The 22262-nt window shown below is 40.6% G+C and overlaps 2 long non-coding RNA genes across 2 annotated transcripts; both read left to right on the top strand.

The window, feature by feature from the left end:
• The first annotated feature begins 1803 nt into the window (after positions 1-1803).
• LOC117438519 (uncharacterized) lies at positions 1804-15401 on the top strand. Its single transcript, XR_004550833.1, has 3 exons — positions 1804-1906; positions 13477-13875; positions 15291-15401. It is a non-coding gene; the product is annotated as an uncharacterized lncRNA (long non-coding RNA).
• A 13-nt stretch (positions 15402-15414) lies between these two features.
• On the top strand, positions 15415-18652 carry LOC117438518 (uncharacterized). Its single transcript, XR_004550832.1, has 4 exons — positions 15415-15485; positions 16212-16302; positions 17120-17205; positions 18563-18652. It is a non-coding gene; the product is annotated as an uncharacterized lncRNA (long non-coding RNA).
• Positions 18653-22262: the final 3610 nt, after the last annotated feature.

Genomic DNA, 22262 nt, shown 5'->3' with positions numbered 1-22262 from the left:
CATGCATAAGCCAGCAAAGAAAGAATGCTTATATAGTATCCATGTAGTGCACATTTATAGTATCCATATAGTACACATTTAATGTATATAGCAGGATCCCGATCCAGCAAAGAGTGTATCGATAGTCTGCTGGACTGCTGTCTGAAAGCACAATATCAAATGAGCTTTCCTCCTGGATATTTAGTTTCTTATGTCCCTACTTGTTTCCCCCTATCTCCCCCACCCGCCCATCACCCAATTTACTTTGTTTAGCCTAATCTTAAAAAACCTGAACTGAAAATAACATTTTGTTATTTAGAATTCAGATAACTCATAATCTAGTAGTACATAAAAATCAAACACTTTCATAAGTAGCAACTGATCCTTAATTCCTTTGAAGCTGGAAAAAATACTCTGCTTTACAAGGAAAAGTATCTGGCAAAGATAACTAAACTTCCATGTAACCAGGGCTCTTTGGCTTGTCTTAGCCAAAACAGTTACACTTGCTAACATTTTACTATTTTGCTTTTTAATGACCTCTCCCATCACAACCCCAGCTGGTTTTGTTTTTTTTTTTTTTTTTTTTTTTTTTGTTTTTTTTTTTTTTTTTTTTTTTGTTTTTTTTTTTTTAATGCAGCTTTTGAGTACCTCCCCTATCTCTATTTGTAATTCCTACCAGAGACAGGAATTCCCCATGGAGCCTCAAATGCATCTTTTCTAGCCAAAGTGCTAGCAGTAACCTGTAAAGAGAGGTCCAGAGGAGGGCCACAGAAATGTTCAGAGGGATGGAACACCTCTGCTACAAGGAAAGGCTGAGATGGTTGGGTATGTTCAGCCTGGAGAAGACTCTGTGAAGACCTTACTGCAGCCTTTCAGTTCATAAAAGGTGCCTATAAGAATGATGGGGAAGGACTTCTTAGCAGATCTGTTGCGACAGGATGAGGGGTGATGGTTTTAAACTAAAAAAGGGGAGATTTGGACTTGACGTGAGGAAAAAATTGTTTACAATAAGAGTGGTAAAACATTGGCACAGGTTGTACAGAGAGGTGGCGGATGTGCCATCTCTGAAGACGTGCAAGGCCAGGCTGGATGTGGTCGTGGGCAACCAGGTCTAGTTTAAGATGTCCCTACTCATTACAGAGGGTCAGAACTAGATGACATTTGAAGGTCCCTTCCAACCCATATGACTGTATGACAGACACACCCACGTACACCCCTCCATAGCTTCTGGGACACTAACCCATACCTTACAGGGCCCCCTGCATTTCACAAGACCCCCACTCCTGAGGTACCTCCACCGTCACACCTCCTAACAAGCCACTGGCACACCGGACCGCACGGGCAAACCCGAGTCAAGACGGGAGCTGCATTGCACGGTACCGCCCAAGAGGCGCTGCAAAGCGTGTTAACAGCGCCCTCACGCCGCCTGCCGCCTCGCACACACCCCGGCATCGCTTACTACGACCACTACACAAGGTCAGAAAAGCCGAGGCCCTAAAGGCCGACAGCGGAGCTGAGAGGGCTCACAACCACGGCCGCGCCAGGCGCTTCTCCCAGGGCGCTTCCTCCCGGGAAGCGTCACGCCCGCCCTCAGCATCCCCCAGCGCAGCCATACCGCCGCGCCTCAGCCCCACTCCCTCCTGCCAACACTACAGTCCCCAGCATGCACCGCGCCGCCGCTGCCGCCAACATCGCACCTACCCGCGTAGGGCACGCTGGGAGTGGTAGTCCCTAGCTGCCGCTGCCCTACACGCAAGTCCGCGCGGTAAGTCTTGCGCATGCGCGAAGCGACGTCGACGCGATCTTTTTCCCTACCCCCGTCTCTCTCCGCCGTCGAACCTCACCCTCTCGTTCCGGCTCCGCAGCGAGACCTGAGCACCGCGGAAGAGCCGCCGGCGCTCCCTCCGCACGCACTGCTCCACCACAGGTACCGGTGCGGCCTTATCCCAGCAGCCGTAGCATTGACCCCTTCCTACCGGCTAACTACAACGGCGGCCTTGTGCCCCGGGACCTATGTGGCGCTCCCGGAAGTGGCGGTGGGGGCGTGCCGCGGCGGGGGGCGGGGCGGTGGCTCCTCCTCAATGGGGCAGCGCGGCGGCGGGTGAGGTGGGTTTTTTAGATGCTGCTCACCTGCTGCACTGATCCCCTTTTACACGGGGTGAGGGATCGCCGCCTCGGTTTGCGATCTGTCCGCCAGCGGCGGTGCGGAGCTGCCCCTGCAGAGAGTGGAGGGGCGGTGTCGGTGGCCCACGGTGCCGTGATGGGGCGGCGGTGGGGTGGGGCGGGGCGGGGCGAGGATGTTGAGTGAGGCGGTGGCGGCTCCGCTCCGAGCCTCGTGAGAAGCAGAGGCGGGTCCGCGGGCTGAGGTGGGAGACCGGGCGTCGGGGTGGGCGGAACGCGCCCGGTCCTTTTTGTGCATGATGCTGGGTCGGCGGCACCACCATTAAAGCACGGCGGGCACGGCCTGGGAGCATTCGGCCTTGTGCAGGTCATTCCGTCCTCGGCAGTGATCTCTCTGCAGCAGCCGTGACCCGGGTTCGCAGCGTGCTGCGCTAGCGGAAACCCAGTGGAATGCTTCATGGGGTGAAAAGCAGCGTTCATAAACGGGTGGGGTAATTACCTCAAACCACCAGGGTTCGGGCTCTCTGCTAACGTCCCACAGCTGATGATGAATTAGCTGGGGTGTAAAACTGATTATAAATTAGCGGTGTAAAATTTACACCGGGCGAAGGGAGATTGCTATCTATTCTGAAATCAAGCTAGGAGAAAAAAAAAAGTGCAGTGGTCCCACAGCTGAGAATCAGTTACATATAGTAACCAAAAATAGCCTGTAGGGAGCTGAGATGGGAGAGCTGTATGAGCAGAGTGGCCTATGTAACACTTCCCTTTGTTGTAATGGTGTTTTCCTGAACCCGGGAACCTCACTGAGTGTTGTTAAGCTTTGAATATGCTGGGGTTTGTCACTTGTTGATTGTCCTGTAGTAGCTGATTTCTCCTCACACAAGCAGGAAGACTGGTATTGCAACCACAATGAGATAAGTGGTTTCCTGTCTCATCTATACCACTTGTATTTGGTGCTCTAAGTTGAAAAGCTGTTCTTTACAGTTATTTGTTACGCTATTTCTGCTTTATGTTTCATAGAATCATAAACAGTTAGGACTGGAAATGACCATCAGATCATCTAGTTCCAACCCCCCTGCCATGGGCAGAGACATCTCACTACAGTATCACCCAAGGCTCTTTTCCAGCCTGACCTTGAACACTGCCAGGGATGGAGCATTCACAACTTCTTTGAGCAACCTGTTCCAGTGCCTCACCACCCTCACACTGAAGAACTTGTTCCTTATATCTAATCTGAACTTCTTCTGTTAAAGTCTAAGGCCATCACCCTTTGTATTATCACTACAGTCCCTGATGAAGAGCCCCTCTCTTGTATCCTTGTAGGCCCCCTTCAGATCCTGGAAGGCTGCTATGAGGTCTCCACACAGCTTCTCCAGGCTGAACAGCTCCAACTTTCTCAGCCTGTCTTTATACAGGAGGTATGCCTGACCTCTTATTTCCTCATGGCCTTTTCCAGACTTGCTCCAATAGCTCCATGTCCTGGTGTTGAGGACACCAGAACTGTACATAGGACTGCAGGTGGGGTTTCATAAGAACATCTTTCTTTCTGAGTGCTTTATTTCTCGTCATCTGTTTCATCTGCTCCATTTCCATCTTTTCTGCATCGTTTTTGCATCATTTTTCTAATGAGTATCAAGGCAAACTTTTTTTTTTTCAACCTGGGTTATCAAAATTCCCATAGAATCTTCCTTTGTTTTGGTGAACAAGTTTTGATTCAAAATCTGTTCTTGCTATGTAGAGCTGGTTTTGGCATAAGGATTTGACTGATGTAGTATGCCTCTTTTGTTGCTCAGTATATGAGAAATATGGTAGGTTTGAGGGTTTTGTTTGTTTGTTTGTTTGTTTGGTTTGGTTTTTTACTGGTTTGCTTGTCTTGTTTGGCTGATTATTTTATTTTTTCCTGTGGAAGACAGTTTCATTCTTCTGGCAGTTAGGTACAGATTTTTTTTTAAAAAGCTTTCTCATCTTTGCAGAGATTTTCTCATCTCTGCATAGTTGACATCACAAATTCTTTGTTAGAACATGGAGAAGCTGTTTTGATATCTTTAAGTGGCATCTCTAATGTTTGGAAGCTGGCCTTTCCTGAAACATTCAGGCTTGCCACAAATATAAATGTCTTTGTGTGATGTGTTTGACAAGGTTTCATTTAGAAAAGAAGATGGTAATGAACGTGAAGGTTGTGTGTTCTGTGGCTGTGCAGTAGACGCTTCTGACACGTCAGATGTCAGTTTGTAATTGAAAGAAATACTGCCCTTCTGTCTCGAAGAGAAAACAGTGATATTTACCAGAGAAGCTTTTCTGTTGTGAAAGTTCTTTTGAAGGATGGCAATATCTCATTTTATGGTAATAGTGCAGTGTTTGGGGATGTCATTATGTGTGCTGAAAACTCATGTTTCTACTCGTGAGATATTTGGGGGGGGGGGGGGGGAGGAGAATTCTGTGAGCAAAGATTTTGGTAAGGGGAAGATGCATTGAAAAGTTATTTCACTTCAAGTTTCGTAACTCTAAAATGTCTGGAAATATTTTGCATAACTAACTGTAAAATTACCAGGAAAGAAAGCAAACATGGGGAAATCAGCCAAATATTTACTATTTGAAAACTGTAACAGTTGTGCTTTAACACTAGGAACCTCATTCATGAACAACCTAAAAGGCACTGAAAAGCTGGCTTCTTAACAGAATTATGGTTGATGTGGCATGTTTTCAGCTGTTTTCAGTCCCCTGGGCTGCACTTCCGTAATGTGGAGGGTAAAACAGAAATCTTACTTAGGCACAATTAGGTGGCAGAGTTCTTGGAAAATAATTCACGTCCCTGGGAAAAGATTTAGGCAATTGTAGTTAGTTGGGTAGCCTAGCTATATAGAATTTGAAGAAATGTAAATGCCCCTGTAAGTAGCACTGATGAGAACTGCTTCCAGTAGGAAATGCCAGTAAAGTAACTATTTCTGAATTCTTGTTGCTGAGAACGTAGATGTCTCACTGGTAAGATTTTGCACGTTAGGTGCCTGCTGCCTTCTTGGAATCCAGAGCAGAGAGCCTTGTCCTGTAAGCGAAACCCAGTGGCCATGTTAAAGAAAACTAATGGTATGTGGAGCAAGTGAAATTGGATTATGGTAGCCTGATACTTAGAGCAGTTGAGTGGAGCAAGATAAATGTTGTTTCTGCTCCCTTTTGTCTCAGTGGCTTCAAGTCCCTGTTTATCAGAAGAATGTTTTAACCACCAGGCTGAAAAAAGTGTGGCTAAAAGCATTTGTACATATACTTTACTGCTGAAGATGGGGTGCAGGTAACAGTGCAGTAGGTTTTTGCCCAGGAAACGCATTTGGAGCACTGTGGCATGTTGACCTTGGCTGATCACCAAGTGCCTACCATGTCACTCTATCAGTCTTACATTGACAGGGCAGGAGGAGAAAATATGACAGAAAGCTTGCCAGTTTAGATAAGCACAAGGACATCACTCACCAACTACTGTCATGGGCAAACCAGACTCAATTTAGGGAAATAAATTTAACTTATCACCAATTAACTGGAATAGGATAATGAGAAATAAGAAAAAAAAACCAAACACCTTTCCCTCACCTCTTCTTTCTTCCCTTCTTTCTTCAACTTCACCTTCAATGCTTATACCTCATCCCCTCAAGCAGTGCAGGGGGATGTTGAAATGGGGACTGTGGTCAATCATAATGCTTTGTCTCTGCCACTCCTTCCTTGTCATGCTCTTCCCCTGCACCAGCACGGGATCCCTCCCAAGAGAGACAGCCCTTCATGAACTGCTCCAAGTGGGTCTTTCCGTTAGGGTGCAGTTCTTAGACTGGCCAGACAACACTACAATACATAATTTCAGTTGGAAAGGACCTACAGCAATCATCTGTTCCAACTGCCCAAGCAATTCAGGGCTGACCAAAAGTTAAAGCATGGTGTGAAGGGTATGGTCCAAATGCCTCTTCAACACTGACAGCCCTGGGGCTTGACCACCTCTCTAGGAAGCCTGTCCCAGTGTTTGACCACCCTTTGGTAAAGAAATGCTTCCTAATGTCCAGTCTGAACCTCCTCTGATGATGCAGCTTTGAGCCAGTCACAGGTGTCCCAGCACTGTATCCCAGAGGCAAGAACTCAGTACCTCTCTCCACTACCTGAGTCACAAGAATGGAAATCTTGCATGATACCACTACAAGTAGTTCGTCACAGACTGCACCAGTGTGGGCTCTTTCCACAGAGTGCAGTCCTTCAGGAACAGATTGCTCCAGCATAGGATCCCTGCGGAGTCTGTAGGTCTTGCCAGAAAGCCTGCTCCTGTATCGAGTCTTTGCCACGGGCTGCAGCTCCTGCCAGAAGCTCCAGCACAGGTTTTCCACAGGCTGCAGCTTTCTTCAGGGCACATCCCTCTGCCCTTTTGTGGGCCCCCCCTGGGCTGTAGGGGAAATATGCTCCATTGTGGACCTTCATGGGCTGCAGGGACACAGCCTGCCTCACCATGATTTGCACCACAGACTCCAGGGGAATCGCTGCTCCAGTGCTTGGAGCACCAGCTCCCTCCTTCACAGACCTTGGTGTCTGCAGGATTGTTTCTCTAACTCTTCCTCCCCTTTCTCAGCTGCTGTGCGGTGTTTTTTACCCATCTTAAATATGTTACTGCAGAGGCACCACCAGCACTGCTGATGGCCTCAGTGTTGGGCAGCATCAGGTCCATCTTGAACTTGGCTGAAACTGGCTCCATCTGACATGGGAGCAGCTTCTGGTGTCTTCTCACAGGGGTCACTCATGCAGCCCCTCTGCTAACAAAGCCTTGCCACATAAATCCAGTACACACACTTACCTAACAGGGAAAGCTCCTCTTCATTCTTCAGAATGCTTCTTCAAGTATCAGTAGAGTGAAACTGAAAGGTGAGCAGTCTGTTCTGGATTGGGAACTGCTGTAATTTTTCTGGTGGAGTAATTCATTAAGTACCACATAGTAATGCTTTTGGAACACTGTACAAAATATTTGCATTGTTCCTGCAAACAGAAATAATTTCATAGGTTCACAGTTATGGAGCACAGATTATGGCTCCTCATCTGACAGAACTGTGCTTGGCTTGTAGGCGCAACCAAGTGGCTGGTTAAAAGCAGTAAATAAAGCCTGGGAGGAGAATGAGTGGGATGCAGCCTCCTGGTTGGGGTGGCTAGTCAGCTGCTTTTGAGTGGAGTAGAAGAGAAGAAGCATTATTGTAACTTACTGAATCCCTGTGTGGGTGCCTACCACTTTTTGCCCATGCCACACTGCCTGCCAGTGGAGAGGTAATGTGCAGTAGTCTGCCCTGATGCTTTGCATTACCTATCTTGACTGGTGCGAAGGGAGGGGAAGCAGACTAAATCTTGCATCTGGATTCCTGTGAAAATGCTTACAGGGTGCTGTTAAACGTAGTTAATGAAAATGTTTGGTATAGCAATTCTAGCAGGAAGTTCTTGAAAGCTGTGTGTCATCTCATTGAGACTACCTGAAAAATTGCTATTAAAGCACCACTTACACTTATTGTATGTTACCTGTTTGTTCCATAATGTAAATGTCACAAAGTGTTTTGTAGTTATTTTGTTACGATGGCATTTCCAGAAGTTGTTTTCCTGAGTGTTTCAAGATTTAGAAATGTTTTATAGCTGTTTGTATGTATGTATGTATGAGATGTTGGGGTTTGGTTTTTGTGGGGGTTTTTTTTGGTGGTTTTTTTTTTTTAGATAACAGATGAGCAATTTTTGTCTAGTTTTGTTCCATTAGTTTCCATTAGAGTGCAGTAGAGGCAGTGTGTACTTGTTCTTCTTGATAGCTGTACTGACAGAGAGCAAAATATGGTGAAATGCTTTTCTTTATCCAGGAGATGTGTATGGTTTTGTTAGTATTCAGAACTTGGCCGTTAAAACTTTGAGCCCCTTTTACACAACCATTCAGACCACTGCTGCTATGTTAAGCTGATCTGCTGCTGACACTTATTGGAATGCTAATCTTTATGAGCTGAGTAAGTACAGGAAATGCCAGGGCTGTATTCCTGAGCTGCTGAAACATGTGGAATGGGGACAGGAAAACTATTAACACTTAATGAATACTATGTCTGTGCTTATTCTTTTGTAATATTCTTGTGGAAATCTTTCAGAATATACTTGTGGAAGTGGAGAAATGTTGTGTTAGGAAAACAGTCTGTAATGTGTCACTGGAGGGAACACTGGGCTTGGAGTGCTTAGCAGGCTGCCAAAACCTGTTATCTGAATACAGCCCTACATGTATGTTAATGCTAAGTTTGTCTATGTGTCATTTTATGTACTTAGAATGTTATTTTATATGCCTTCAACTGGTAAGTGATAATAATATCAGTTAAATGTAAGATTTTTACTTTTCATTTGCAGTGCACTATTTTAGTGCCATCTAACTTGGTAGGGGAAAACTGAGATAAGTTTATTTCAAAATGAGAATGCAAAATTAAAGAAACAGGTTTTTCTTGCCTGTAGATAGCATGTGGTAGTCATAGATAGGGAGGTATAGGACAGATCAAATGAACAGGCTATTTGGTTGGAAGTCCTTTTAAGAACTGACATTGTTGGTCAAATTGCATTTTTCAAAATTATCAGAGGCTTGTTTTTTTTCCATGTGTAAGCTGTAAAACAGAAGCTTTGTGTAACAGCTGAGGTCTGAAGGGAACATATTCTAATCAATTTAACCTGTAAAGGTCATTGCACGATAGGAGACTGTTGCCTAGATGTTCTTGATGCTGTCTCTTTGGAAATAGGTCAGTGTATGTTCCAACACCAAGTTTTGGAGTTTGCTTTGCTTACGTAGCAGTCTTCCATGGTTGGGGCATGCATGTTACCTTCTGATCTTCACTGCCTGATAAGGCTTATGCTCATGCACCAAGTATGATCTGATGTAAACTCAACTGTGTATTGTTACTGATGCTCACTTCTTAATACAGAAAAACAGTACTGGGAAGACTCTTCCCAGCTGCAGGGGCAGCAAGATGTAATTCTGCATGGGACACAGTGTGTTAGCATTCCATCAGCATTGACAGTACTTCTGGGTCAGGAAGGCAGCTCTGTCTTCTTGCTCTGCCATATATTATTTCTCCTTGCTGTACAAGTTGATAACCACATTTTTATTCAAACACTCTTACTGCATTTTTTATGTCAGATAACTGTAGGTTATTTTAGGAGGCTTGTGTAAATTGTTTCCTGTAGTTGCTGTCACTGTCAGATTTCTCTTTCTGTGTCTCTTTTCTTGGATTCTTTATTTCACACACGTCAAGAAAGAAGGGGATACCTCAATTTTTATAGTAACCAAAGAATTCTGGGGGAAGGAATTTTAATTCCCATCTCTGAAAGCATTTATTCTAAAAAAATAAATTATTTCATTATATCCTGGCTCAAATTTCTGCTTACAATAGTAGTTTACAGCATGTGCTGTCTGGAAGATAAGCTGGTGACCATCAGCAGTCAGAATGCTAATTTATATGCAGTTCTGTGTGTCCATGCAGTAGTGTACAGTCTCTGGAAACTGTCAGTGTCCTTCTTGATCCTGTGTCTTTGGTCTTCTTTTTACAAACTGTCTGTAAACTCTAGGGCCCAGTGACAATAGGACAGAGTTGCATCTAGCAGTTCTTCCACTTTCAGATGGGTGAATGTAATTTCACAGAAAATAATCTGTTAACTCCAAGACTGTATGACTTGAGGTCTGTTTTTGCAAGTGAAGCTGCACTTGGCAAGTCTGCTTGCCACCAATAACACCAATACTCTCCAGATTCTTGAGTTAGGAGGGTAGAAAACCCCTAGGTTTCAGACAGGTTTGTTAGGGAATTAAGCTTGTCAAGTTCTATCTTTGTGTCATTTGTAGACAGTCATGTTGAGCTTTCTCTTCAGTCTTTAGTTGTGTGGTTTCTGCTTGCTTTGAGAACTAATCACTTGAGGTTAAAGAGATTCAGGTAGTGCCAAAGATACTCATGAAAGAAGTAGACATTAATAGCACACAAGCTCCACAACTGCTGCTGCTCCTACAAAGTGCACTACAGGAATAGGTAGGGGAAAGAGTTTAACACACCTCTTTTCATGACCTCCTGCTTACCTGTTTCAAGTGGTATCTTTTCCTTCTTTTTGATAAAACCTTAGGTTTAAAAAACTGTTAAGAGACTTGTTTCCAATTTACAGAATTTGGGTAGTGGGAGGAGAAGCTGATGTGAGAGGAACTCTTAAACTTCATTTTCAGGCTTTACTATTTTTTGGCTGTTTTTTTTTTTTTAGTACCATTTTAAAGTTCTGTATTAGTTGCCAGACTTCAGAGGGAGTAACCTCTGAAGCACAAAATCAGACTCTACAACTCAAAGAGAGTTATAAAGCAGGTATGTTTATTACGGGTCCAGGTGTAAGGGGGATCGCACCTCCTAACTTGCACACCGAGGGGTTAAGCAAGCAGATACGTATTACAAACATGCATATTCATTAGGTTCCTGAGAGAGCATCGAGGATATTACAATTAGTTTAGGTACTCATTATCATAAGTCTTCCTTTTGGCGCCTGATGGTCGTGGGCGGGGGTCTTCAAGATGAAGTAAGTAGTCTTCCTTATGTGGGCAGGGGTCTTCAAGATGAAGTAAGCAGTCTTCCTCACAGTGCACTTTTCACCTTTGGCACAATTGGATGCTCCAGTAATCACAAAACTAGCTGAAACCAGCGATAACCTGTAAGTTTCTGATAGCTGGCAAAGATTTAGGCCAGGTTAGACGAAGCCTTGTGTGGCATGCTTTAGTGTGACGTGTCCCTGCCCATGGTGGGGGGGGTTGGAACTACATGATCTTAAGGTCCTTTCCAATCCTAACTATTCTACGATTCTTTGATTTAGAACAGTGTGACCTTGGTACAAAATTTATTGCAAGCAAAACAGGATGGGCAGACAAGCTAAGCTAGCAGATGTTTGTGAATCACTGTTTCCAAAGTAACTGATAATTAGAAGGATGGTAAGAAGTAATTCACTCATTAGAAGGATGGTCAGTCATGTTAGTAAGACTACTAAATTCTGTTATCACGCTACAGACATACAACACATTGTTCTCTATCTTAGACCTAAGTTAAGTGAAAAGTATTTTAACCCTGTGTTTTCCAGGTGTGATAAACACATAAATGTATTGGCTTTTGCAAATCATAGGTGTGGTTATGTGGATGTAACTATACAAGTATATTGTAACAAAACCAAAGCTCAATAAAGACATAAGATGAGCAAAACGGAGTCATATAGTAGAAGAATCTGTAAAGTTAAAAAGAAGAAAAGGGCGGGGGGGTTTGCATGCTTGATAGAAGAAAAGCTAGTACCTGTAAAATATAGAGGTAAAGTACTTTTTAGCTTAACTTAGAGCCTCCCAAACATCTGCTAGCTTGGGATACTCCTTTTCTGCCCGTCCTGCTATAAATTTTGCAGGAAGGTCACACTGTTTTAAATCTTTGCTAGTTATCAGAATAATTACAGATATGGCTGGTTTTAGCGAGTTGTGTGATTAGTGGGGCGTCCAACTGTGCCAAAGGTGAAAAGCACACTGTGAGGAAGACTGCTTACTTCATCTTGAAGACCCCTACTCACATGAGGAAGACTGCGTACTTCATCCTCAAGACCCCTGCCCACAATTATTGAAGAGCAGTGCGCAGACGCCAAGAGGAGGAGACCTCTGATAATAAATTACTGGACTTAATTATAATGTTCCCTGCCTATATGCAGGGATATGAATATGTATGTGACTAATGGAATTGTGAAAGTATATAAACCTGTAATAAATACTAATCATTCGCGCCTCTGGCTACAGTCACGAGCCCAGCGCTGTTTGCTTTTGCTTTTTTGACTTTGTCCCTTAATAAAACCTTGTTATCTTGTTTAGAGAAGTGAATTCATATTTCACACAGGCACTTGGTTTCCTTACATCACCTCTGCCCTTCTGAAGCTTGCTAGAAATAGGATGTGTAAAGCTCGCTTTCTTCACTCTGTCATAAACAAGACTGATTTCTCTTAATACTGAATTTCTAACTCAAGGGAGCAAGATGAGTGAGATGTTTGAAATTTCATTTTTGTTCTTGTTGCTTGAGGGACAAGTGGCTGCATTTTCATATTTTAAGGGAAAGTAATGTTTCATTAGTGGAATTGAAGGGAAGCAGATACATAAAAAATATGTTTAAGAAATGAATCTTCTTAATCTTCTGCTCCAGGATCCATATATGTCATCTGGACCTCAGCTCGAGTTTCTGGATCTAAAAGTTCTGTTGTTTACCCATGCTTAATTTATTGCTCTCTGACTTAGGACAGATTCTTTTTGGGTAATTTTTGTTCTGTTTACCATCCTCTTTCATAGTAAGCTGAATGGTTAATCACCATTGGGAATTTAGTATTGCTTCACTTCATTTGTAGAACAGCCAAAGTCATTTTGGCAGGCATTTAAAGACAAATTTAATTCTGCTGAGACATCATTGTTGAGTAGCACTTATGTAATGATCTGACTAATAAGCAACCTAAAGTATTCAATCAAATGAACTTCTAAACAGGTAACTGCTTATTAATTTTCTGAGTAGCAATAACATATTATAATTAAATGAATAAAGCCATGCACAACTTACAGCAAGAGCAGTTACCTAGTTAAAGCAACAGACAACTTAGCTCTGAGTCCCTGTTTCTGTATAAAAGTTACTTGGTCAAATAATTGGTTGAAAGTGTACAATATATTTCACTGGTACAGTAGTGCTTAGAAGTACTTTTGACAGAATGCAGTGCCAGTGCATATCTCTGTAAGTACTAGGTTTTCAGTGTCAAAATAAAGCAATCCTTTGGTGGAAGTAAATGAGCAAACATTAAGCTGGCACATACATTCTGCTTTCACACTTAAGGATTCACTCAGTTTTTGAAAGAAGAGGTTTCCCTATAAGAATAGTCCTAATTGAGGCTTTATAGTTTTCATTAACATTTGTGTGTGCTTGCCATTGCCATTTGATTAGAAACATTTGAGGAAAAAATAGATGATGACAGAGATGGTGAGCTAAATATCACATATATCAGAGAAGGGTTTTGTTGGGTTTTGTATAATATACTCTTCACTTTCACTTGACTCTTTTAAGTTAGAGAAAGAAATGCATTTGACAGATTTTACTTTCATGAGCTATATTGTCTATTTCTAAAAGCTCTGCATCAGTAGTTCAAAAATACTTTGAAATTATTCCCACTGCACTGAGAATACATGTAAAAGTGCAGACTGTGTGTAATATGCACAGTTTTGCTTATGATACTTTGCTCAGAGGTATTTAAATGTGCAAATACTTTCTGAGGAGAAGGGTTTAATTGGTATGTGCCTTTACTAAGTGTTTTTTCTTTCTTTTTTAATATTTGTTTTAGGTTAAAAAGTTCTGTCATCTCAGGGAAGCAGTAGCCTGTTGTTGGTTTCTTGGAGCAGCAACTCAAACCAATAATGAGCAGATGATAACAGTAAATCGGTGTCTGGCAGACAACATCACAGTGGCGGAGCTGCACAAGCAACATCAAAGAGCAGGGAACTTTTGTATTCCCGAGTCAGTGGGAAACATGCCCAGTAGTATCTCCACTGCCAAAGTGGCTGCAGTTTCTACATAGATCTCTCTAGATCTTTTAACCATGTCTGTTCACGCAACAGAGAATGATCCTCCTAGATTCTTCGTGGGTGGAGAAGATGGAGAAGGATTACTGGATTCAGGCAGATCGTCAGATTATGAACAGTTCTATGACCATGGGGAAGAAGAGGAGGAAGAGTATGACTCTGTATGTACTGTTGGAGCATGCGTGTACTATTCTGTGTGTTGTCTAGCATTATTTTACTTTGAAATGGCATTAAATCACAAAAGTCTAAGGTGTTCTAAATTGGAAAACTGTTCATATTCAGATAATGATCTGTCAGTTATGTATGGAAATGCAGCACATTTGAAAAGTAAGTATACTGTAACTTTGAAGCAGATGTGCCTTGGCCTTAATACAGTTTCAGGGCATGCCAGCTTGCAGATTTGATTTGGATTCTGTGAATAAACTTGATGGCATAAACCTTAATTTTATTTATTTGGATAATTAGTAGCCAAAAATGGTCAAGAGTTTTTCTTTTGTGTGTGTTGTCAACTGCTGCAGAGTTAACTTTTGATGTTTCTGTTTAAACAAACTCAACATTTCTCATTTCATCTTGCTGTTGTTTTCATTAAGATATGATATATTCTCGTTTTCTTCTGTCCTGGCGTATAGAAAGTGCATGCTAAATGAATCTTAACTTATGCCTCAGTTTCTTATCCTTGCAGGGTGTTCTGAATTGTATTTTAGCACTATGCTTATCAATTTTTAGTTATGCATGAATTGTCATGTAATTTTTGTAGATGTGTTTTGCTTTTCTTCTAGTCTGTAGCATTTCACTTTAGGGAATAGTCAGACTAAATTTTTATTGATGTCAGGCATGTCTAAAAAAATTAAATATAGGCGAGTATTAGTAAAACACTTCAGGATAAAAGTAATTTGGAAATGCAGAGAAATAATGCAAAATTAGCATTTTCTGTTTAAAAGAACGCTAAATGAAATAAAGGATTGTTGTGGGTGGGTTTGTTTCCTTTTAAACGAATGCTGTTACACTTAACAGATACCACTGAGAGGAAAAAAAAATGTAAAGGCTTGTAACAGGAAAGAAAATATGGGCTGTACAAAAGAAATGTGAAACTATCTACGCAAAAAATAGCTTAAATCTAGAATAGTGTTTTCTGGTTTACTAGTTTTCATATCTTACTTATAATACTATGTAAGAAGATGAGAAGTCTTGTGGCTACTAAGTAGCTGTAGAAAAATAGGTTAAAAATGAATCGCTGGATAATTTCAGAATATTCCATTAGTATTCAGATTTGACATTTCTGATTTAGATTTTGATCTTGTGTTGTTTTTCTTTTTCCTGATACAACACTCACAAAAAGTAGTCTAGAGCAATTGAACAGTTTAATTTTTTGAGGTATTTTTCATAAGAATGCACTGTGGCATGCTGTCATGCTGCATTTTATTACCTGCTAGCAATTTGCTCGATTAAACATTAAATTGAAGGTCGTGCATGAATTTTAGAAGAAACTATCTGATCTAGTGCTGTGCTGCTAAAACCCTGTTGTGTTCTGAGAAAATTTAAAAATGGTAATTGCTTTCCTCCCTCCTGCCTTCAGCCACCGGAAAGACAAATTGCAGTTGGGATATGTTCAATGGCTAAAAAGTCCAAGTCCAAACCAATGAAAGAAATTCTTGAACGCCTCTCCATGTTTAAGTACATAACTGTGGTTATATTGAAGAAGATGTTATTTTGAATGAGCCAGTAGAAAAGTGGCCTTTATGCGACTGTCTCATTTCTTTTCATTCTAAAGGTAAATCTGCTAATGATACCATGATTTCTTTTGACATCTAAATACTTTAACCACTTTGAGGGTAATTTTTTTTGTCTTGTAGTTTTTTGGATTATGTTAGGAAGTGATTAATTTTTTTAATATAATACAATTTACTTTTAAAATACAGGCTTTTTAAATGGCACTGTTTTCATTGCTCAAGACAGTCCTGTCTGATGTGGTATTTAAAATAGCGATTCCATTGGTAAATATTTGTGGAGCCAGTGGAAATGGTGGTCTAATACTTACTTCGTCCAATAACTGTGAAGGGCATGCTAATTTCTCAGTAGGAGTGCTGGGTCTCTGGCCACTTGTTCATGCATTTCTGCTAATATCTAGGAGGTTTTGTGGGGCTGGGCTGTAAAGCAAAGATGTAACAGATCTTTGTTGGCTGAAGCTAAAAGCTGTACTTCTAAGCAGAGACAATAAAAGCCTAAGTTCTGGCCCTGTGGAATTGGAGGACATGTGGAGAGAGGAGGAGGAAATTGAAGACAGGACCACTACTTTTGGCAGCCTATGCTGAAATTAGGCTGTAGTCTCATAATTGTCTTAAGCTGACGTTATGTCTGTATCTGAGGGAGCATCCTCTCACCTTAACCCGTATCTCTTGTTGTACTCTAAAAAAAAAGCTTGGTTATGAAGGTTCCATCCTTCTTAGTGGTGTTGTGTCTTGCAGTTTTAATTTATTTGTCGTAATAAATATTTTAGGATTTCCACTGGACAAAGCAGTTGCCTATGCAAAACTCAGGAATCCATTCATAATCAATGACTTGAATATGCAGTATCACATACAAGACAGGTAAGTAACACTAATTATTCGCAGCAGACTACTTTTAAGTTGGAGGACTGTACAAATCTGTTGCTACTGCATAGCAACAGTTACAGTGTATAGTACAGTAGTCTAAATAAAATTACAGTGAATGTTACCTTTCATTAATGTATACATAGTTTCCTGGGGTATGTATTTGTATGTTTTTTCTTTTACTGCTTTTATACTGATATGTCTGTAGATTTATCAAGGTAGGAATTCGGTGATACATTTGTGTAAAGCTTAGCAAATAAGGTTTAAATTTTGAAAATATGTGTAGCAACTGTACAATCTGTAATTGTAGAATTCTTGTAACTCACTAAAGGTCTTTTTTTCTGTTAAGTGGATAAATCATACGTTCTTCATACGCAAAGATCATGTACTTATTCAACATGAATTTTCTTTTTTAGAGCTGCAGTCATGCATAGTAAATATTAACAAAACAATAGCAAGCAAAATACATAAACATTGGAGCCTTCTGAACAGTGAGCAGACCTGCTGTTCTGGATGCCTTCAGTTGCTGTCCGTTCATGTTCATAATCTCCCTTCAACAAGAGAATATTTTGTGTAAATTGCTGTTGCAGTGGGAGTGGAGAGGACTGGCATAGCAAATTACATTTTTATGGTATTGATGAGATCACTGCAAAGGTACAGATGTGTCAGTGACCTTTAAGCTTTATATTCATATGGGTATTATGTATGTAATCTTGTATTATGTATGTATTTTTCTCCTCCCTTACTCATGGGCTGTAAAATACAAACACTGGCAGATTTGTATTACTGTGCAACCTTTGTTCTTTTCTTACAGGAGAGAAGTTTATGGTATTCTTAAAGCTGAAGGCATTTTACTTCCTCGCTATGCAGTTCTGAACCGTGATCCAAACAATCCCCAAGGTAAAAAATTATGACTAAAATATTAACAATTAGTACTTTCTTGTTTTCACTGGAGAGCATGCATAGCAGAAAGCTAAATTTCACCTGCTACACAATTAATTCATTAGTGCAGAGGTTGCTTGCTTCTGTAACATTTAAAGTATTGTGGATTAGCCCTATATCTGGCTTTGGAGGCAGTATGTGAAACAGAAAAGGCTTTGAGGCTGTATAAGCAGTGTTCAGCAATAACGAAACATCGAGACTCCTTTGGTCACAAATTCAAAACATAGCACCAGACCAGCTGCTGTGAAGAAATTTAACTCCATCCCAGCCACAGGTAATACAAGTATGCATCTGAAAAGCGTGACTCCAAAGCCTGAGGTCACAATCCTCTTACAGCCATCATAGAACAACTAGAATATTAGGGCCTCCAAACTCAAAATAAGATTCTAATATGTCACCAAAGAGAGCAACATGGCCCACAATAATTAGTAATTTTACTCAGAAAAGGAATATTGACAGAAACAAGTTAGGCTGTTGAATACTTTCCCTTCTAAGTACAAGCAACCATGTTTGTTGTTTCTCTTGTAGACTAGGGAAACCTAGTCTAGACAGATCTGCAGATGATGCACTCTGAATATAAATGGTAATTATTTTTTTCTGTACCTGGAAAGAAACTTAATGTCTTTTTCTACTAAACTGAAAACTTGTATCAACAATAGAAGATTGCAACGACAGGTCAAGACACAAAACTAAGAGATAAAAATTAAGTATTACTGTGGTGTAGTTCATAAGAGGTGGGGATTTTATGTAAATCTGGATAATCTAGGGGGGAAGGGGCTCGTTTTTGCTACAAAAGTCAAATGAAAGCTGCTACATGTAGCCAACCAGTAATGAAGAGACTCCTCACCCCTAATTCCAGAAGACCAATCCTCTGTGGAAGGTGCATCCATCAGAAGGAGATGGTTCTCAACCTTTTTAAAAGTACTGTTGCATCTGGCATTGCACCATGTTCACTGTCCATCTGCCATCTCCCTGATGTTTCAGGAAAGGCACTGAAGAAAGAGACAAACAGCCCTATCCCCGTCTTCAAAACATGTTGAAAAAGCATACCACCCATGCAAGCTTATGCTTAATCATCATTAAAAGATTATTTCCTGCCTGACACTGGGAAAATCAAAAGAAATACTAAAACATAATATAGGTATGGTACTGCAGACATATTCAGCACACAATCATTACTTTGTGCAGTCAATAACAAATCAAGGAAACAAAAATGTAATACAGTCTCTTTATTTCAACCTACAAAATTAACCCAAGTCTCTTAATCATTTCATTGTATCAGTATAAACTGTGTTGTTTTGCACTGTTTTCTCAGAATGTAACTTGATTGAAGGAGAAGATCATGTGGAAGTGAATGGAGAAGTTTTCCAAAAGCCTTTTGTAGAAAAGCCCGTTAGTGCTGAGGACCACAAGTTTACATTTATTATCCAACGTCTGCTGGAGGTGGAAGCCAGAGGCTCTTTCGAAAGGTGAGATTATTGTACTAAACTATTAAAAGTGTAGATGTCTAACAGAATTGCAGAGTAATTCTAACCTACCTGTATGTTACCTGGGACTTGTTTTGGCGTGTCCTGCTTGTGGAAGCAGTGGTAGATCAGACTTATGTCAAGGGAACATGTAGACCCTTGTTCCTTGCAGCAGATTGTCTTCCACTGCTGATTCTATAGGTAAAAAGCCTATGCACTATCAGTGCACTTTGGAATCTTAGAAAAATCGTTGGGAACTAGCAAAGCCTGTCTGCTTCATTTGTTACAGGAAGTGTTTTCTCAGTACAAGTGTGTTATTTTAAGAAGTTTTAAGGTTTCTTAGGCAGAAGCCCATGGATTTATTAATAGAAAAATATTCATTTCAGATGGCAGCAGAAGCAGTGTTTATTCCCTGAAAGCAGTGTGAGAAAAAACGGGCTCCTATATTTATGAGGAATTCATGCTACAGATGGCACTGATGTGAAGGTATGACAGCTGTGTGTTCTTATATTAGAACAACTGAGTCCTCCAAGAGCTTGTCAGTTTTAAAGATAAAATTATAGCTTTGTGTCAAGGATTACTTCTAATGAAGTTTTGGTACAGCTCATAAGTAAAGAACATAATTTTTAACTAAACAGAGTACTTGTAATGTGGAGCAGCTTTGCTTATGTTGTTAAGAGTCAAGGAGCAGAGACTTATTACACAACACATTGTTTCTCTGTTTTGTTTTGTATTAAGTTCTTTGAGCAGTATATACTTTCCTGTATAAACAGAGAGTCACAGAATCATTGAATGGTTTGGGCTAGAAGGGACCTTAAAGCTCATCCAGTTCCAACCCCCTGCCACAGACCAAGGACACCTTCCACTAGACCAGTTGCTCCAAGCCCTGTCCCACCTGGCTTTGAACACTGCCATGGACGGGGCAGCCATGATTCTCTGGGCACCCTGTGCCAGTGCCTCACTACCCACACAGGGAAGAGCTTCTGCCTAAGATGTCATCTCAGTCTCCCTTCTGTCAGGTTTAAGCCATTCCCCATTGTTTTGTCCTACAGGCCCTGCCAAAAGCCCCTCTTGAGATTTTGTCACCCCTTTAGGCACTGGGAGCTGCTCTAAGGTTTCCCCTTAAGGAGCCTTCTCCAGGCTGAACAAGCCCAGCTCTCTCAGCCTGGCTTCAGGGCAGAGCTGCTCCAGCCCTCACAGCATCTTCATGGCCTCCTCTTTCTTGCTCCAGCAGCTCCACCTCCCTCTTGTGTTGTTGCTCTAAGCATGTGTCTTATAATGCTTAAACTGGGCACATCTTTGTATTATTTATTTAGTCCTGTCTAAAATACGATTTTTTTTAATTAAGAGAATTGCATAGCCCTGAAGCCAGATTTCCATAATCAAACTATAAACTGAAATAATTCTCAGATTAACCTGTCTCAAGTTCTGCAGATGAGAGGAAAATATTATTTATCTCCGTACCATCATAATTAAGAAATTCAGTTTAGTAATAAAGTTAATAATTATAATAATTACTTTTCTTTAGCTGTGCTCCAGCTGTTTACCCTTGCTTTATCACAATTTGTCAATAAACGATGGGTGTCTGCTCTGAGGAAAAGTTACTTCAGAGTGACCTTTTTCAACAATGAAAACTAGCTAGTTTCATTTGAAGTCATTAGCACATTTGAGATAAATTTGGCAAAATGTATGCGGATATGTAATGTGGGGTTGAAACACACTGAACCAAGAGCTCCTGCTTTTCAATAAAGGTGTACACAGTAGGTCCAGATTATGCTCATGCTGAAGCCCGGAAGTCTCCAGCTCTGGATGGCAAGGTAGAACGCGATAGTGAAGGAAAAGAAGTGAGGTATCCAGTCATCCTGAATGCAAGAGAGAAGTTAATTGCTTGAAAGTATGCCTTGCCTTTAAAGTAAGCTGATTACTTTCCTATCTGATCAAACATTTAGTGTTAATTAATTTTTATTGCATGAAACTTCCTTAGGGTTTTAGAGCAACAGAATTAGTAGTGATATTGCTGCAGAACTCCTGGGAAGGTGAAAAATTGAACTTCCACATCTCTTTTTTATCTATAGAATTCTTCCTTTAATACATTAAAAAAGTTCTGGATGGGCTGCTTATGTTGCTGAGTTTCCTGAATTACACATGTTGCTATTGTGCTTTGCTAACCCACAATGTGTTCATATGTTCAAACATTTTGTAATGGCTTTCATTTAGCAAAAACACAATTTCAGTAGTTAAATTTTTGTAACTTTGTTACCTAGTATTTACATTGGGCCCAGTTAAATGTTAGTTTGGTACTGACATGACCAGGTCCTTATTTGAAGTGTTTGATAGTTTTGAATTTTTATACAGTTTTAGGATCCTTGTTCAAAACTTCATTCAATCTCTTGTCCTCCTTTCACATGTCTTATTAAAAGGCTGTCTTTCTGTGTGTCTCATTACCTGTGTTGTAACTATGATGGCCTTCAGACCTGAAGGGTGTGAATCTCTGTTATCTAGCAAAGTCAGCTTGAGATCTGAAAAAGTAATCTGCTGAAAGCTAATATTTTGTCCTAACTGTATCAATATTATGTCAATGTCAAAACCATCCTGTCAAATATAAATTTGGACAAAAATGTTTTTATCAGTATGTTGTCGGTTTCTGCATGTGACCCATATGTGTAGGGGGAAACAGCTGTCAGATGTGAAAATCTGTAGGCCTGTCATTGCTTATGCTATCTCAAAGTTATTTTTAGGTACATGCAAGCTTGGCTTTCAATACTGATATTGGTAGGGATATGTGTAATGATTAAAACCAAGATGGGGATAGAGTTAAAAACAGGAAGAGTGTCTGCATAGCATGGGCAAACCTAGTGTGGAACTGGCAAAAGGTACAAAATACAAAATTTGTCATAATTTTGCCATGTTTTCAGATTAATACAATATTAAAATATAAAGTTTATTTAGAATAAGCAGTCCTAAGGAAGGTGTGATCAATGACTTAAACTTTATTCTTAAAACAGCAAACAGTTTGTGGCTTTGATTTGCTGCGTGCTAATGGACAGTCCTACGTCTGTGATGTGAATGGCTTCAGTTTTTGTGAAACTCTATGAAATACTATGATGATTGTGCTAAGATACTGGGGTAAGATTTCTGTTATTTGAGGAGTTTCGTCTTTTAACTCTGCTATATGTGGAACTCTACTTAATGTACTGTTACTTATATATTATATATATATGAAATGTACTTGCTCCTTATTTCTCAATTACTTCTTTAAAATGAAAATATTGTGTAAAATAAGGGAATAAAAAAAATAAAAATATTAAAAATAATAATAAATCCTAAATAAATTTCTTTTTCCTAAAATCATCTGAAATATCTGAGTGTTTTGTGTCACATAAAGCTAACTGAATAAGTATTTTGAAAGCTGGATTAATTCCTGAAAAAGAGCTTTAAAAACTTTATTCCTCCCTCCCCCCCAAGTAGAGAAACACCGCTGGATGGTTGTGCTTGCTGCTGTTGTATTATGTCCCTGTCCTGGGTTCAGCAGTAAGCAGTCATTAATTA

Source organism: Melopsittacus undulatus, unplaced genomic scaffold (assembly GCF_012275295.1).
Source record: "Melopsittacus undulatus isolate bMelUnd1 unplaced genomic scaffold, bMelUnd1.mat.Z mat_scaffold_42_arrow_ctg1, whole genome shotgun sequence".
Lineage (NCBI taxonomy): Eukaryota > Metazoa > Chordata > Aves > Psittaciformes > Psittaculidae > Melopsittacus > Melopsittacus undulatus.
The sequence above is the reverse complement of the archived record's forward strand: the minus strand, read 5'-3'. Positions and strand labels throughout refer to the sequence as shown.